General features: G+C 39.5%; 1 pseudogene; it reads right to left on the bottom strand.

Moving 5' to 3' along the window:
* Positions 1–6236: 6236 nt before the first annotated feature.
* LOC134221712 (ER membrane protein complex subunit 3-like) lies at positions 6237–6959 on the bottom strand (annotated as a pseudogene).
* Positions 6960–17159: the final 10200 nt, after the last annotated feature.

Below are 17159 nucleotides of genomic sequence, written 5' to 3'. Positions count from 1 at the left end.
CTACAGAAATTTCCGCCACTATTTCGATGCTTTTATGGAATGAATCCAAGAGAGGCTATCCAAATACGCCGATCTTTTTGCTTTTTTGAATAATTCTGCCGTGAAGCAATTCATCAGAAACGATTTTGGCATTTTCTTCAAGGCATCCAGAGCTACTTTGATAAGGCAAGCGTATGGGATCTTGAAGCGTCTAATCATTCCTGATGCGATCGTTAAAACTGAGACAACGACCATACCTGACGATCGGTACGAAGAAGATGCCTCTTTGAATATTTTTCTGGTTTATCTGTTGAAGAACAACTTGTGAAGAGACTGTAGCAAAGCAAAACACTTGCGTTGCTGGTGGCAAATACGTTGACTCCAGGATCCTTGCATTCAATCCGTAAGGAATTCTCCTACATGAATCGGAAGGGATTAAGGGCAAGTATTTGACACTGATTTTCGACGGTCTTGGAATTATTCGTCCTACTTCGGTTGAACCAGAGAGGGCATTCTCAGTAGTTGGCTGCTAACAAAATCCAATGCGAATTGGGAGATGAGTCGCTCAGTACGTAATGTCTACTTAAGTTTCGCTTTGCCCAGCTCAACAAGCAATGATTTTAACATTTAAAATTTGTCAACAAATATTGTTTTTCATCCAGAAGTCCAAATCAAAAGTTTTTCTTTTACTACCTGTAATTTTCACAAAAACCGGTATTCTACCGGTATTACCGGTTTTGACTCCATCAAATACCGAAAACCGGTATTTGACAAAAATGGCCAATACCGACCACCCTAATTATAATATACCATAAAGCAAACTCTATCAAAATTGAACAATCTGCCTATTTTATATGTGAAAGTTGCCTCTCAATAAACTGAACAGTCCTTATGTGATGATATCTCTGTTCTGAATACATTTTACTACCCAAACTCTTCTAATATATACTTTCCCAATCATTTTGTCTGTTTCGTATTTTGTTACACAAGATTTTAACAAACAAGCTCTAGCATAATCGAGGAGTGTCGTAACATATGGCAGTCATGTACGAAAAGTTTGACCATACGAAAATTATGAACAGAGTTTTCTTAACAAGAATACACTCAAATTTAAATATAATAGCATGTAGCAGTCAGGAATTTTGTTAATATTTTTTGTACATAAATACCTGTAAATAGTTCTCATAAGATAGGTTGTAAGAAAGGCAATCTATAAATCGTCAATAGTTTAGGATAACAGATCCCTTAACATAGGCAAGCGGGCATTTATCAATTAGCCAGGCTCTCAAAGGTCGAGGCCATTTGTTTTCTGGATAAGGTGGGAGAGGGAAAGCAGCACAACTTTCGTGTCAGATTATCCATCGTACCAATAAGGTCACGATTATACACGAAGGGAGTCGGGAAATGACGTATTTCCGGTTGTGTCCGAGCCCACCTTCCTTAATCTGAGGATTCACGAACTTAATCATTTCGTCCGTGATCAGCCAATGAGTGGGAAGTGTCCGCGTTTGCTAATTTGTTTTTCAATCGTCTGAAGTATGTTTCCTATAGTGGCGTTAGATGTAATTATTTAATTAATTTATTGTTCGTTCTCCAATAGTTAGATTTCAAAAGTGTGCGTGAATATTTGTGAACGGTATATTGACAAATGCCATTATCTAGATAGGTGTGCTCTAAATGTGATCTGATGTGCTTGTGCTGAAGTATTTTGTTTCGCCAGATTGGCTAATTATCGCACCCAAGCGCGACGCACACCCCAGACAACCACACATCGCATAAGAATGTACGATTAAAATCGTTTACCGATCCAAATTTCATCAAAATCGCATTGTGGTGCGAAGCTCATCAGTTTATTTATAAATTTTCCCGCACAGTAGGCTATTTTGCGAGTTTATTTCAGCTTCATATGTTGACATCGCATATTCCTGCAAACAAACTCAAATGAAATCGAATTATCTGTCAAATAGAGTTTGTTATCACAAACTACATCGCAATGTATAACGAACAAACTCGCTTAAAAATCGTGCATATCGCATAAACTACCGTGCAACGTCGGATAAGAAATACACATATATCGCCTCCACTTTTGTACGCAAAAGGCGTTTTCGCGACTGATAAGCGATGAAATTTGTGCGCATAGGCATCGCATAACAGAAAAACAATTCCATTATGCATGCATTCTGGTTGTCTGGGACCCCCCTTCGGACGGAAAATTCCTGCCTGGCGATCATCACCTGCCAGAAGCGGACCGATCCGTCGCCATATCGGTCTGAGGGAAGGCCAGGGGGTCTCCACGTGGACAAGATCCACCAGCCGGCAAGCAATCGCCATCGCGCCGCGTCGGCTTCATTAAGAAGCGTCATCGCCGGCGTCGACAAGCCGGGAGCGTCGACCCCACCGTCAGGTCATCGACTGGGTCAGGTTACGTAAAACCCACAACAAACCGGTGAGTCATCAAACCCTTTTTCGATTGGAGTGCGGCGTCCGAGGAGGGCGCCGCGGAGGAAAGTTTTTTGTGCCAGTCTTAGACTGAAGAGCCATCTAATGTGCTAATAGAAGCCGAAACAATCTTTCGCGAAAGTCGGAGTCGCAATCCACCGACGACCGCTTGGGTCCGCCATCACGGACCCGTGAAAACATGCGTGCGTGAGCCGTTTTCGCCACCACCAAAATACCGTCAAGTAGTAGGAGCGCAGACTTGGTAGAAGCTGAGCGCCCTACAAATCCGTGACGTCACGTAAACATTAGGCACAGAGCACAAGTAAGAATAGAGTAGGAACTAGAAGAGATAAAACCGCACACAAGCTAGGGAGTAAGAAGTTATGAACGAACACAAACACTAATACTAAAACGAACAAAACACAAACCCCGAACAAACATGTGCCCCTGTTAGTATTAAGACAATAAATGTTAGTTAAGGCTTCATGACATGTCATTCAGAATGGCTGCCTTGCGGCTTACCAACACAGTCAAACAATCAACCACCCCACCCACCCCGATATGCACAGACAAATTTAATTAATATATTGCCTACATACCTGACCATCTTCCCACTAAAAAAGTAAATCTGGACTTACTTCTAAGTTCAATCTATGCGGCGATATGATGATATTACCACATAGCGCTAATTTAGGGAAGATATATAAGCAAGTGAACAAAGTGAAAAAAATCCCCCCAGTAACGCACTATGCCAACGACGTCGCCGGCTTCAACAATCTGCACGTCGTCGGTAGCGTCGTATGCAAGCAATCATTGATCAGCAGCAGACAGTGATGTCGATATGAACTATTGTGAAATCATAGCGGAAACATGTAAAATATCGATTTAATTAATCAATCTTTTCCTAACGCATTATGTATTGATGCAATAATAATATCTTATTGATTCTGTTTTGGGGTGCGTTTCAAATATTGAAAAATCGGAGCAAAAAATGATTTTGCTATTGGTGCGTTTGAGCAGCTGGCAACAACAGTTGAGGATGTAAACATAAACAGCCAGCATCGTGAAAACATAATTCATAAATATTCACCTAAACAAAAGAAAAACTGATGCTTTTCTGGCAAATTCCATCAGTTAATCCCATACTTAGACTGTATTGATTGATACTGTTTCTAAGTTGGGCTGAATTCTTCCGAATGCGTGTAATGTTTACTGTTGTCGGATGTTAACAAAAAATGAATCCCACGTGTATGCTCACTGAATTGGTATTGGAAGTTTCCACCACTACAAATCCATGGTTGATGATTTTTATGATACAAACACATAGCAATTTGAGTGTCACAACGCTTCACCTTAATTACAAATAAAATGTTTCAGTGTGTCTCCCTAGCCAATTAGTTAAGGTGAAGGTGGGTTGTGTACCAAAACAAAGCTTTGAAAGTACTGGTACAATAAAAACTGTCATATACTGTAGTAGTATTGGTGTCGTGGTTAAAAAAAAACAAAGAATTTTAGTAGGGTGGTTCAAAAACGACCCAGCACCACCACGCTCACTCGATTCCGTCCCATGCTCCGAGTGTCCTCCAAAAACCGATTTGAACAAAAACTGGTTGAGCGCAAGCCGGTTCAAGTTTATATGAAAACTAGTATGGGAAACTGAACCTTTTGTTACGCTGCCTAAAGTGCCTCCCCTCCAAATGCTGGCCAAATGCTGGCGAAAAGAGAACCCGCATAGCTGAAAGCAACATTCCAGAGACTTCACTGAACGAAAACCGCATCGCATGAAAGATCCATTGATTTCGTAACGCAAAAATAGCATTTTACACCCCACTCACCCCCATGTCACACTTTTTGGTTTGTAGCATCATCCCCTGGTGCGATAGTGTAGACTAGACTGGTGCGATAGTGTAGAAGTATCTGCCCCTGATGCGATAGATATCACAGACAAATTTCGGGTACATATTTTGTTGAATTGCACGTTTCACTGATGCCTTCTGAGAAGCCATTATCATTATCAAGAAGCAATTATCATGCTAAAGATTCGCAACCTCGATTAAAATCGACTCCCAACTATTGGAACGACCATTCAATATGGATTATCTATGGAGTTAAAGCTCTTGAATATTTCTTCCAGTCATATGGTCTCCCCCCTCGCCATCGCCCAATGACGGAGTGTCAGAATCAGAATAATGTTAAATTCAAGCTCGCCATATAAACTGTCATACAAACCTGAAACGACCTGTAAGCTTCTATTCAAACCAGCTCAAACCATCGGATGACACCCAAATTATAAATCATATTCGACTGAGCGTGGCTAGTTATTAGTTTGCTGCTGCCGGTGCCGTTGTTGACATTCTCTCCGCGATCAGTTTTTAATCGTTTTTTTCGGGCAAAAATAGTAGTTTATATTACGTTTCCGGTTTGAACAAGTGACTGATTTCGAAAAGTGATGTTTAATTTGCATTCCATCAACATTTCGGGCTGCTCATGTGCGGAGAAGTGAGTAAAAACTTGATTTTTTCAGTGCCCTATGAGAAGAAGTGAAGTGCAGTGATAAACCCACCAAATCGCAAACGGCTAATAAATTGGCACGAAACTGCTAATTTAGAATATTATTCGAGCCGAAATACATAGGATTCTTTGGATAAACATGTTCATTATCACGGGAAGTGAATAAATATGCTGTGAACAGGTTAGTAATTTGAATATTAAACTTTTGTTCGAAGAATTCGAATGTTGGTGGGAGAGCAGTGCTGGAGGTGTGGGGTTGACCCGTAGAAGGTCCGGTGCCATATTGACTGCCATCGTGGTACTCTTCCAACTATGTCCTTAATTGATTGTGTTTAACGTCACAACGCGATATTGTTTGTTAGTTTGGAGTCCCGTCCTCTTTGCGAGTTTGATTGTGGTGTGTTATGTTGCTTCCAACTTATTGATGGTTGTTGGTGAGAGGAGAGAGTCCGCCGATGATGAGAGCGGCACTCAAGCTTAGAGTGTATTAGGTTCTGGTGGGCTCTCACCGATTCTTTGAGTGTGTGATGTGACTGTAAAGTATGGATGGAAGATAGGGTGGACCCAATTTGGCACGTTTCGTTGTTGCTGGCTGGACCGATCCATAAATCCTTATCGGGAAAATTTAAATGGACTCGCCTTGAGAGAGTCTCATCCGGGCAAAATAAATTGGGCCGTGGTCTCCTTAATGGAGTGGCGCTTAAGCCACGTGCTTTTTACGACGGATCGCTCCGTGCCGGCTACAAGCATCCCAAAAATGTTGAAATGACATACCGACTATTGCGCTTCGGTACATCATTCTAAATCGACGATTTTGCTGTTACACAATTCGTCAAAATAATATTGTCATTAACCTATATACTCTAAAGGTGATATCAGAGTATACACACTTAACCAGCATTTCAATGTTCGGTATTTTGTTTGCTGAGTTTCAACTGTAAAATTTCTTTTTTACTGAAATACAAGTTTTTTAGTAGACCTCCAATGATTGTCAGTAATAAATTCCCGAGTTTCGGTAAAAAACTATGTTTATCGCTCTGACGTTTACTTATTTTTACTGAACAAATCATTAAATTCGTAAATTGCTGAACTGCACAAAAAGTCAGCACATATCAACCGGTGAAAAATGAAAATTTACCGACAACCTAGTTATTTGAAAATACTGAACGAAATTGTAGAGCCCTTTGCTGTTGTTTACTTGGTTATTTACCATTTTGGAAATTATTTTGTCGGACACAAGTCTCTAAAGTCTCAAGTTTGCAATTGCAATTTATGCAAAATAATCGCCAACAAATCAAAAACAACAACTAATTGCCATATTTAGTCTCGATTCTAGTGTGGTAACAGCATCCGACGGAGATACGCCACTTGCCGCCATCAGCATCTCTGTTACAATGTTCGTCAGAGCATGCTGGTACTTCGAGCGCTTCCCACTTTGCTTTGAGGCGGCTTTGGGATCCTGCGGCATGACCACCGCTGCTCCGGACATTTGGTCTTGCATGGTTTGCGTCTGATCAGCGGCATTGTTTTCTCCCAGAACCAGTATGTATGTAGATGCTTCTCAGGCCGAACACGAGGACAATTCGATACCCCGCTGCAGCATCGGCTTGACGCGCAACGTCAGCGGGAATGGAACCTTCGTCGTCAAGAACCCGAGAACTTCTAATTGATGCAGCCACCGATTACTATCAACGGTAAAATGTTGATGAAGTTGATGAAGTAACCACATCGGACAACATTGCGGATCAATTGGGACTGGGTGGAGCCCGTATCTGCGTCGTGAAATAACGGCCGTCTCGTATCGAACGATTGCGGGGTGAGGTATTTGCCGTTTTCACGGATGTGTCAATTCGTTTTTTTGTGGGATGAAATCAACCTTGCAAAAAATTGGCGGATGATTCCGACCAGAAAAGTGATAACCAGAATCTGCAGAAACATCCAACTCTGCCATATTTTCGTTACACCATGTATAACTTTGGATCAAGATTATAAAATCGTATTCCATTTACAAAATCTAGCAGAATTTATCACAAAACCCCTGATTTTTTTTCATAGTACTTATTATGCTTATTATTCATGCGAAAGCGCATTGATTAGATATACTGTCCAATCAGTAAAATATTTTCCAAAACATAAATCCTCATTTACTGACTAACTCAGTTATATTCACATAAACAACTATCTTTATTACCGACTTTAATGCTTGTTTGACATTTCTCGTTTATGCTGACAACTCGGTAATGTAAAATATTGCTACTAAAATTACTGGACAATCCGTAGTCCAAAAACTCAGTAAAATTTTACCGACTCCGGTAAAATAAAGTAGCTGTGTATGTACTAAATGTGTGTGGAGCATTTAAAAGTACTTACTTGGATATTTGTTTAAACAACTTAAAGGAGTATTTTTGTTTCTAATTTTCATTTCTGTTAGCTTTAGATTGAATTATAAAACTCACTGTTGACACCTTTTAGTCACTCTAATAAAGTTAAAAAAAAAAAGTAGACGCCTCTCAATATAGAGAATCACATTTGTTTCGTACCATAGCACACTGCGACCCTTCATCCAATATTCAATTTGTCACAAAAAGTCACTAGTTTTTATCAACTTTAAGCGTTGCTGAATTTATGAATCTTTTCACTAGTAAAATTATGAAAATCATAAAAATTAAATTAAATAAGACTATGCGCCACCGTAGAGCCAAAAATGTTTCAAATAAAGACAAACAAATAAGACTTACTTATAAGTATGGGAATTTGTTAGGCAGTTTATAACACGCATTCTCCCCAATTATGCTGGACATTTCCTGCTGGGTTATAAATACGCACTTAGCGTTTTCGCCGAGATCTCAGCCGCGTTTCATAAACATGATTTTGCCGCTATCTCAGTAAAAGTGACGTTTCGTCTGCTGAGAATCAGTAAAATCAGTAAAAATTTTCTGCCGAAGTTCAGTTTTAAAATTGCTGAGCTACAGCGGTGCCCGATTTTTCCGAGCTCGAAAAAACAAAAACTTAGTGTGTACAAATGGAATCCAGAAGTATTTAATTTTTCCAATTAAATAGGAGAACCGTTCCATATTCTATCTTGCTGAACACACGCAAAAAAAGCGTTCCCGAATTCGTGAACCAGCAAAAATACACCGTGATTTAATTCGTGGATTCGGGAACACCAGTCACGTTTTCCAGAACGTTCCAGAAAACGTGACTGTGTTCTCGAATCCGTGGCTGTTGTTCACGAAAAAATACACCGTGAACTTGTTAGTTCACGAATTCATGAACGCTTTTTTTGCGTGTATATTCATTTCATCGCGATACAAAGAAACACAGCACCAATTTCTTCCCTTCTTTTTTCTAACATGCGTGCTACAGCTGAAAAAAATCACAAAAATAAGAAACAAATCAAATTCCTTTTCATTGCTTTGTTTTCCATGGGATGAATATCGGAGCTATGAGATGAAGTCCTATATAGTCCCTATATGGGATTGGATATTCAGTTTGTTTAAAAAAATCCCTTACCAATATTTATCAAATATGGACAATCATCATACCGACGATACCGTATCAAACATATCTCAGCTCAATAATCGAAGACATTCTTCACCAAATGTGGGCACATATAGGTAAGAATATTGCTTTGTGCTCTTCTCACAAGCAGCGAGCAGCAGCAAAAAAAAAATTTTACAAAACTTACAAGACGGTTTCTTTTCGTCAAATTTCGAAACATTGATTTGATTTTACGGAAATAATTTATATTTCGTTTCGTATCGCCAGAGAAAAGAGTGTTATAGCATACTTATATCCATGGGGATAGCAATCAAGAAACGCGAATAATTATCCGGTACGGAGCTTACACACGGTCATGCAGTTTGAACAACATCTCTTGTTTAGTCAAGCATCCACCATGTTCCACTTTGACTTTTTCCAACCGAGCCGTCAACTGTCGAATGGTTGTGCGAACAACTTCACACACGGTCGAATAAAACAGCAATCGAAGCATTTTCTCTGGGGCGGAGTCAATGTTGGTTCAACATTTTTGAGCGTGTGTATGCTTCATTAGAACCAATGCTTTCCAGTTATGCAACTTGGATGGTGCAGATAAATCCATTGAAATGTAGTCCCGCGCGTTGTCGGGGAACTCCGTCACCGTGATTGGTGGTGAGGGATTGTATACAGTGACCATCTGGCATTCCGGGAAGCTTTTCACAAAGTTTTCGATCTTTCGATGAGCTACACGTTGTGCGTAGGTTCCTAGGAAGAACCATTTTCTCGTCTTTCGTCAAAACGTCGTCCCCTGGTTTCCTTGAAATGGTTGATAGCTTTAAATTTCAGTAGACCTTTTTTTCCATTTCTTTAGTGCGACATCACATCACATCACATCAGTTCTGCATCGTAGAGGGTCTCATCTCCCCCACCTGCTTGTTTGTCAGTACAAACGTTAGATCACTAATAGATAATAGTTACTGGATTCACAGTAACGTGACCCAATTCATGTAGTTTTTTAGTAAATTAAGTGCATCTTAATTGCATTTCAATACTGTTCCAGTATCAATGGCCAATTATGACAAGAATAGAAATTGACCAATTGGACATCAATATTTGTTTTGACACAAATCATTCGTTAACTCTACAATAATTTCACTTGTTCCAAGCCATTTACAAGGATCATCACCAAACATCAATTCCGAGTTAGCCGAAAGAACTCACTCGGAAAACATACAAACCCACTCGTCCGCGCCATCCATCAAACTAGTAACACGCGGCCTGCCAGTGACAACCGACAAGTACGTGTTCGTGTAGTACATGCACTTTTTATCCGCACATTTTTCACGTGAACTCGTTGAACAACATCAAACTAGCGAGCAGTGGAATCCGTTTCCGATCCGACGCTCTATCGCAGCTGATGCTCCCCAACGGCACAGCAGCGGGCAGATATCGGCACGCGCCAGCACGTGGCCTTGCCCTTCCTAATCCTGTACGCTGTGCTTTCAAACTCGAGTTGGGACCGTTCATAAAGCACGTGGAATGGTTTTCGGCGAATTTTTCTTGGGCTCCGTTGCTAGATGGATACTCGTTCGAGTGATGTAGTCATTCAACTAGAATAAAACTATATTTTGACTTTTATGTATATTTGTGATAAATGCCAATGCCAAAAGAAGTTTAACAAATTATCCACAAATGAAAATATGCTGCACAGATGGAAAAGATTTCAAAAAAGTAATCAATGATCGAAGATTTTTACTTGAAAGTGTTGTGTAAATCTTACTTTATTGAAAAATACATATGCACAGTACCTCATCTGGTTTCATAGATTCGTACTCGAGTAAAATACTCTGCAGGCATATTGTTGTTGGTGTATTCAACACTACGAAAGCGACTTTGTGCCGTTTACGTAAATCGATCAGGAGATAAACGACAGTATATTATTCTCCGAAACATCAATATCAACGATGTTTAATGTTCACATGTGTATTCGGTGTTCAGATCTGCACATAGTGTTTAGCATTTTAAATAAAGGTGCGCTGAATGTTTGATTTCAGAAGCTTTTCCGTATATAAAAAAATGTCCTTAAATCAATACATTCGATTTTTTTGGGCATTATACGTAACATATGTGCTCAGGTTTGGAATTTTAATTAAAAGGTTGTATTCAATTTTTATTAAATTATGATGTTTGGCATTCATTTTGCCATAATGAACATGTTCCAAAACCTAACTATGGGCAGCGCCAGATTCGAAATGTTTTCCTATCGAAGGCAATGTTTGCCTTTCAATAACTTCAAATTTTCGCCTACTCATGACAGATATTTGCTGAGATTGTTAAATTGTAATGGTTTTTGGGGGTTCTCAATCACGAATATTAGCAAAAACTCCCTTCAATGTCATCACGGTTAAATTCTTAGAAATCTTTACGTAGTTTAGGCGCGTCCCCACACAATTGGACTCAAAGCGACATTCGCTGAAAGTTACACGAGTTACACGGAATCTCTTCTCCATGCATGAATGCAAGCTGCTTTCTCACCTGGCGAAGTTTTTCCTTATTGACTTGAATAGCTATAGAGATAGATCCCCCACTAAATCTGGCACAGTCAAACCGTGGCCCCGACCGTCAGTAGCTCATGGGTCGCCAAGATAAATCACGAAATTATTTGAATTAACGACCTTGTGGCAAGGTATAGAAGGTCGGATTTGATTTAGCAATGCATGAAAGTTGGGTCGCACCGGGGAAAAGTGATATGATTTTTTTTTCTCAGGTCTTCATTCGCAGAGAAAACGGGTTCACCGAAAGGTACGGTTATTCATGTTGTTAAATACAGATGCAACGTCGCAAAAAAAAGGTTGATAACGTTCGGGACAAAATTGTGCTGACAAACGTGACCGAAGCGAAAATTTTATCGGCACCTTCATTGTTTATCTCTGGCGTTTTATGTAGGTTAGGGAGAAACTAACAACTTATGATGGCATAAAAGAGTGAGTAAGAATATCCAGCTCGAATCGCCAACAATTACGATTCTGAAGCAGTCAGAGGCGTATCAATGCTAAATTTGAACTTTGTGTATGAAAAACCTTATAATGGATCACTCCAACGAATGTTTCTACTTTTGAACATAATTTCGAAATATTGCATTCGAACAAACATTTAATGTCGAATCGGTGCATCTGAATCTCTGGATTAGCATTCCAACAATAAATAGAACATGTCAATCTGCTCATATCGATATCAAGAAGAGTGACTATACGTGAAGATGCATTATTTTCTCGCGCAGTCTTTTCGATAAAATAGGTGACGTTTCATCCCATCATTCAGTAATAGATATTCAATGTAAACAAGAGAGAAAATACCGATTTATCTGTGATTTTACCAATTACCGATTGGTTCGGTGAAATAATTTACCGAATTCTTTAGCTCTAAGTCTGTAAAGATCGACCAAAAAACATATTGGAAAATGGTAGGGTAAGGCGCCCCCCCTGGCCAAAACGCCCCCCTTGAATGAACAAGCAGCGGGGCGGCATTGTCAAGGTTGTTAAGGTCTGAGTGAAGGATTTTCCGTTAAAAAAGCACGTGGTAGCTATCTCTGAGAGAGAAAATCGCATGATGAAACTGTTAGTGTCGCCAAAATTATGTTATCATTGTTCAGTTTACAATTGCTTCAGAATTTGCAGTGAACGAAGAACAAAAGGGACTGGCAACAAAGGGAAAGAAATTTATAACTCGTGCAAACGATCGGCGAGAGAACAACTAAGCTACAGACCAATCTCGGATTAAGGAGATCAAAATAAAAAAAAATCCAGCTGATTTAGGAATATGAAAACATTGACATTTTCCAAACAACATTGGAAAATATCATAAGAGATTTATTGCACGGGTTACAAATAAGCAAGATACGAGTGAAGATCGTGGTGCTGGTGGAGCAAGGATGTGAAATACAAAAGACAAATAAGACAAATAAGACAAATAAGACAAATAAGACAAATAAGACAAATAAGACAAATAAGACAAATAAGACAAATAAGACAAATAAGACAAATAAGACAAATAAGACAAATAAGACAAATAAGACAAATAAGACAAATAAGACAAATAAGACAAATAAGACAAATAAGACAAGACAAATAAGACAAATAAGACAAATAAGACAAATAAGACAAATAAGACAAATATGTCAAATAAGACAAATAAGACAAATAATATAAATAAGACAAATAAGAAAAATAAGACAAATAAGACAAATAAGACAAATAAGACAAATAAGACAAATAAGACAAATAAGACAAATAAGACAAATAAGACAAATAAGACAAATAAGACAAATAAGACACATAAGACACATAAGACAAATAAGACAAATAAGACAAATAAGACAAATAAGACAAATAAGACAAATAAGACAAATAAGACAAATAAGACAAATAAGACAAATAAGACAAATAAGACAAATAAGACAAATAAGACGAATAAGACAAATAAGACAAATAAGACAAATAAGACAAATAAGACAAATAAGACAAATAAGACAAATAAGACAAATAAGACAAATGAGACAAATAAGACAAATAAGACACATAAGACAAATAAGACAAATAAGACAAATAAGACAAATAAGACAAATAAGACAAATAAGACAAATAAGACAAATGATGCTCCTTGACTCGAGTGTAATTCGGGTTGCCATGAATTCGCTTATCACAAAAACTGAAAACCCCGTCTCCAGGAAGCCAGGTGGGATCCCCATTCTGGTCCCAGCTGCTTCCAGTTGGGGGCGCCCCGGTGGTCCTGGAGCCGGCCATTTCCTACGTTGAGGTTTAGTTAGCGCCAAAGTCGACCCCCCGATTTCGGTTAGGCCAGAACTTCCGGTTCGGGGGCGCTCTGACAACTCGTATGCTTCAGTCGAAACAGTTGGCTACCTTCTGTCTGTAGTCTACGTGCATGATGAAAGAGGTTTGGTTGGTTGTTTTACGATGAGTTGATCCAAGGAATTGATATTTTGCCAATCCGTAGGTATGGTATTGGTTATTTTACTATCAAGCTCGTTTAGTGATTCCCAATCCAACCACCATTACATAAACTGGCTTTGCGGGTGTAAGGTTAGTAGGCTTTCAGCCAATTTGGGCTTTCGGGCCTCTTGAAAGGAAGCTTCCGAGCCTCTTGAAAGGAGGCTTTCGGGCCTCTTGAAAGGAGCTTTCCGAGCCTCTTGAGAGGAGGCTTTCTAGCCTTTTGAAAGGAGTCTTCCGAGCCACTTGAAAGAAGGCTTCCAAGCCTCTCGAAGGAAGATATCCGAGGTTCCCGAGCCTCTTGAGAGGAGGCTTCCGAGCCACTTGAAATGAGGCTTCCGAGCCTCTTGAATTGAGGCTTTCAAGCCTCTTGAAAGTATGCTTTCAAGCCTCTCGAAAGAAGGTTTCCGAGCCTTTTGAAAGGAAGCTTCCGAGCCTGTTGAAATGAGGCTTCCGAGTCTATTGAAAGAAGGTTTCGGAGTCTTTCGAAAGAAACTTACAAGCAGCTTGGAAGATAGGCTTTCGAGACATTTAGAAGGAGGCTTCCGTGCCTACTTCGGAGTCTTTCGTAAAGAGACTTCCGAGCCACTTAGAAGAAGGTCTCTTTCAACGAAGGTATTAAACTTTACTGACAAAGGCCTCCGTGTCTCCTAAATGGAGACTTCCAAACCCTTAGATTGTAGATTTTAGTTCAGAAGCACATTCTTGACATCTATTCAACATTTCGGCTCGATCAGGTAGATCACATTAAAGATTTTTTTTTTTAAATTGATCATTCGACGTTTTGTTTTGTTGATTTTTTGTCCCAAAGCTCTGTGCTGGCAGGATTCAAATGTCTTTGATTTACTGATCCCTATGCATATTATGTACAATAACAAGTTTTAGAAACAAAAATCATCAAAAATTTGCCAATAAAATTTCATTGAATTAGTTCTACAGGAGACGAGCCAGCATCGGGCTGAAGACTCCCTAATAAAGACAACGAAAAAAAAATAGTTCTACATCCGCCATTACGCTTTTTTGTGCGAGGTACCCCCAGAGGTACATGTACCCCAGGTTGAGAACCGCTGTTCTGGAGGAATTTCTGGAGGAAAATTTAGAGGAGTTCCTGGAGGAAAATCGAATTCCTGGAGAGCATTCCGGAGGAACTCCTGTTGCGAAATCCGGAGGAATTTGTGGAGGAAAATCGGAAAGAAGTCGAAGAGGAATTCCCGGAAGAATTCCTTGAGGCATATCCGGAGGAATTCCAAGAATAATATCCGGAGTAATTCTCGGAGGAATATTCAGAGGAATTCCTGAACAAAATATTCGAAGGAATTCCTGAAGGAATATCCGAAGAGATTTCCGAAAGAATATCCGGAGGAATTTCTGAAACTTTATTTAGAAGAATTCCTGAAGGATTATCTGGAGGAATTCCTGCAGTTATATCCGGAGGAATATCAGTAGGAAGTTCTGGAGGAATATCTGAAGGTATTGCAGGAGGAATATACGGAGAAATTTCTGGAGGAATGGAGGAATATCCTGAGGATTTTCTGGAGGAATTTCTGGAGCAAATCCTGGCCCCAGCAGCACGCGCAACATCTTTCAAATAGGTGTTTGTTCCTAATAAATTGCATTGAAGACACTGGCAATACATCGAGTCACATTACAGCCACTTTCCAGTTTCAGAAAATCACAATGTTTCATTTCCGTTTAAGTGGCGTCGCAATATTTTACCCATCTGACTTCTTGGGTGGTTTAAAATTCGATGTGTTTCATATCAGAAACAAAACAGATAAGTTGCAGAATTAATAACACTTCGGTTCATTGCTGTTACGACAATGTTTCTGATATGTTGCAAAACACTTTGAGCTCAGCTGAGCAGTATTTTATTTTTGACAGTCCCCTGCATGTTCCGTATAAGGTACAATGAAGTTACAAATGACTTTGTTGTTTATGTAGTGCACTTGTAACAGAATCTCCAAATATAATTGTTGGTGTGATGGTTATAGTAGAAGGTTGCAAATCTCAAGGTCCATGGTTCGATTCCCGGTGGGTTTTTGTGTTTTTATTTTCATTGTAGCCGCAAGATGTTGCAAATAGGCTCCACCTCTTGCGCTTTTTGTGTCACGAAGGAGTTCCAAATACGACGCGTTGTGCATAAGTCAGACCTTTAGTAAGTCACACCACAGTTGTTGTTACTCACTGAGAAACAAGAGGTGTTGCTTGGGGGAAGAGCATCCTGACGTATTCCTGGAAGAACAGACTGACTATTTCCTGGAGGATTATCCTGACGAATTCCTATAACAATATCCAATAATCCGAAAGAATATGAGGAGGAATCGCTGGAATTCTTGGACGAATATTCGAACGAATTTCTGGAGAAGTACCCGAAGGAATATTTGGAATTTCTGGAGTTATATTCGGAGGAATATCTGGACGAATTCCTGAGGAAATATCCAGTGGAATTCCCTGGGAGTATCCGACGAAACTTCTGGAGGAATATCCGAAGGAATTCTTGGACGAATTCCTGGAGGAATATCCGAAGAAATATCTGGAGGAATATCCCGACGCACTCCTGGATCAAAATCCGGACGAATTCCCTGAGGAGGAGAAATTCCTGGTCAAATATCCGGAAGAGTTCCTGGAAGAATATCCGAAAGAATATCCTGACGAAATCTTGAAAGAATATCCTATGAAAATCTGAAAGAATGTTTGGGAAAATACTCAGAGGAATTCCTGGAGAAAAATCTGGATGAACTCCTGGAGGAATATCCGGGAGAATTATATTCCTTCGAATTGCTCCAGGAATTCGTTTGGATATCCGTCCGAATATTCCTTCCTGATATTCCTTCCTAAATTCCTGGTCTAATATCCGGAAAAGTTCCTGGAAGAATATCCGAAGGAATATCTGGCGGAATATCTGGAGTAATATCCGGAGGCTTCCTGGAGGAATATCCAGAAGTATTCCTGGAGCGATAACCGGAGGAATTCTTGGGGAAAAATATTCGGAAGAATTCTCGGACGAAGATCTGGACGAATTATTGAAATAATATCCAAAGGAATATTTGAAGAAATATTCGGAGGAATGTCCGAAGGAATATTTTTGAGGAATATTCGAAGGAGGTATATCCGGAGGAAATTGTGAAAGAATATCCGAAGGAGTTCCTGGGAGGAAATCATAAGAAATATCCGAAGGAATATCTGGAGGAATATCCGGACGAATTCCTGGAGAAGTATCCGGAGGAATTCCAGAAGGAATATTCAGAGAGATTTTCGAAAGAATATCCGAAGGAATTTCTGAAATAATATCCGGACGAATTCATGGAAATTTTTTCCAGGAATTCGTCTGGATATTAGTCCGGATATTCCTTCACAAGTTCCTCCGGATATTTCTCAGGAATTTTCTACTGATATCCCTCCGGATATAACTGTAGGAATTCCTCCGGATAATCCTCCTCCATCTGGAGGAATATCCGGACGAATTCCTGAAGAAAAATCCGGAGAAAATATCCGAAGGAATATCCGAAAGAATATCCAGACGAATTCCTGGAGGAATAATTATAGGAATATTCGGAGGCATTCATAGAGAAATATCCATTGGAGCTTCTTTTATGCCTCAAATCATCGGAAAGAGGTACTGAGAAGCAAACATTTCAGTTGTACAATAATTTAGTATTTCGAGCATAATTCAAATTTTGGAAAAGGTAGGTCCACGAAACTTTCTAGGAACATTCTTTGATAAATTTCAATGAGATTAGCAGG

This window comes from Armigeres subalbatus, chromosome 3 (genome assembly GCF_024139115.2).
Source record: "Armigeres subalbatus isolate Guangzhou_Male chromosome 3, GZ_Asu_2, whole genome shotgun sequence".
NCBI classification, from domain to species: Eukaryota; Metazoa; Arthropoda; class Insecta; order Diptera; family Culicidae; genus Armigeres; species Armigeres subalbatus.
Note: the sequence above shows the minus strand (reverse complement) of the source record. Positions and strands in the feature narration are given on the sequence as shown.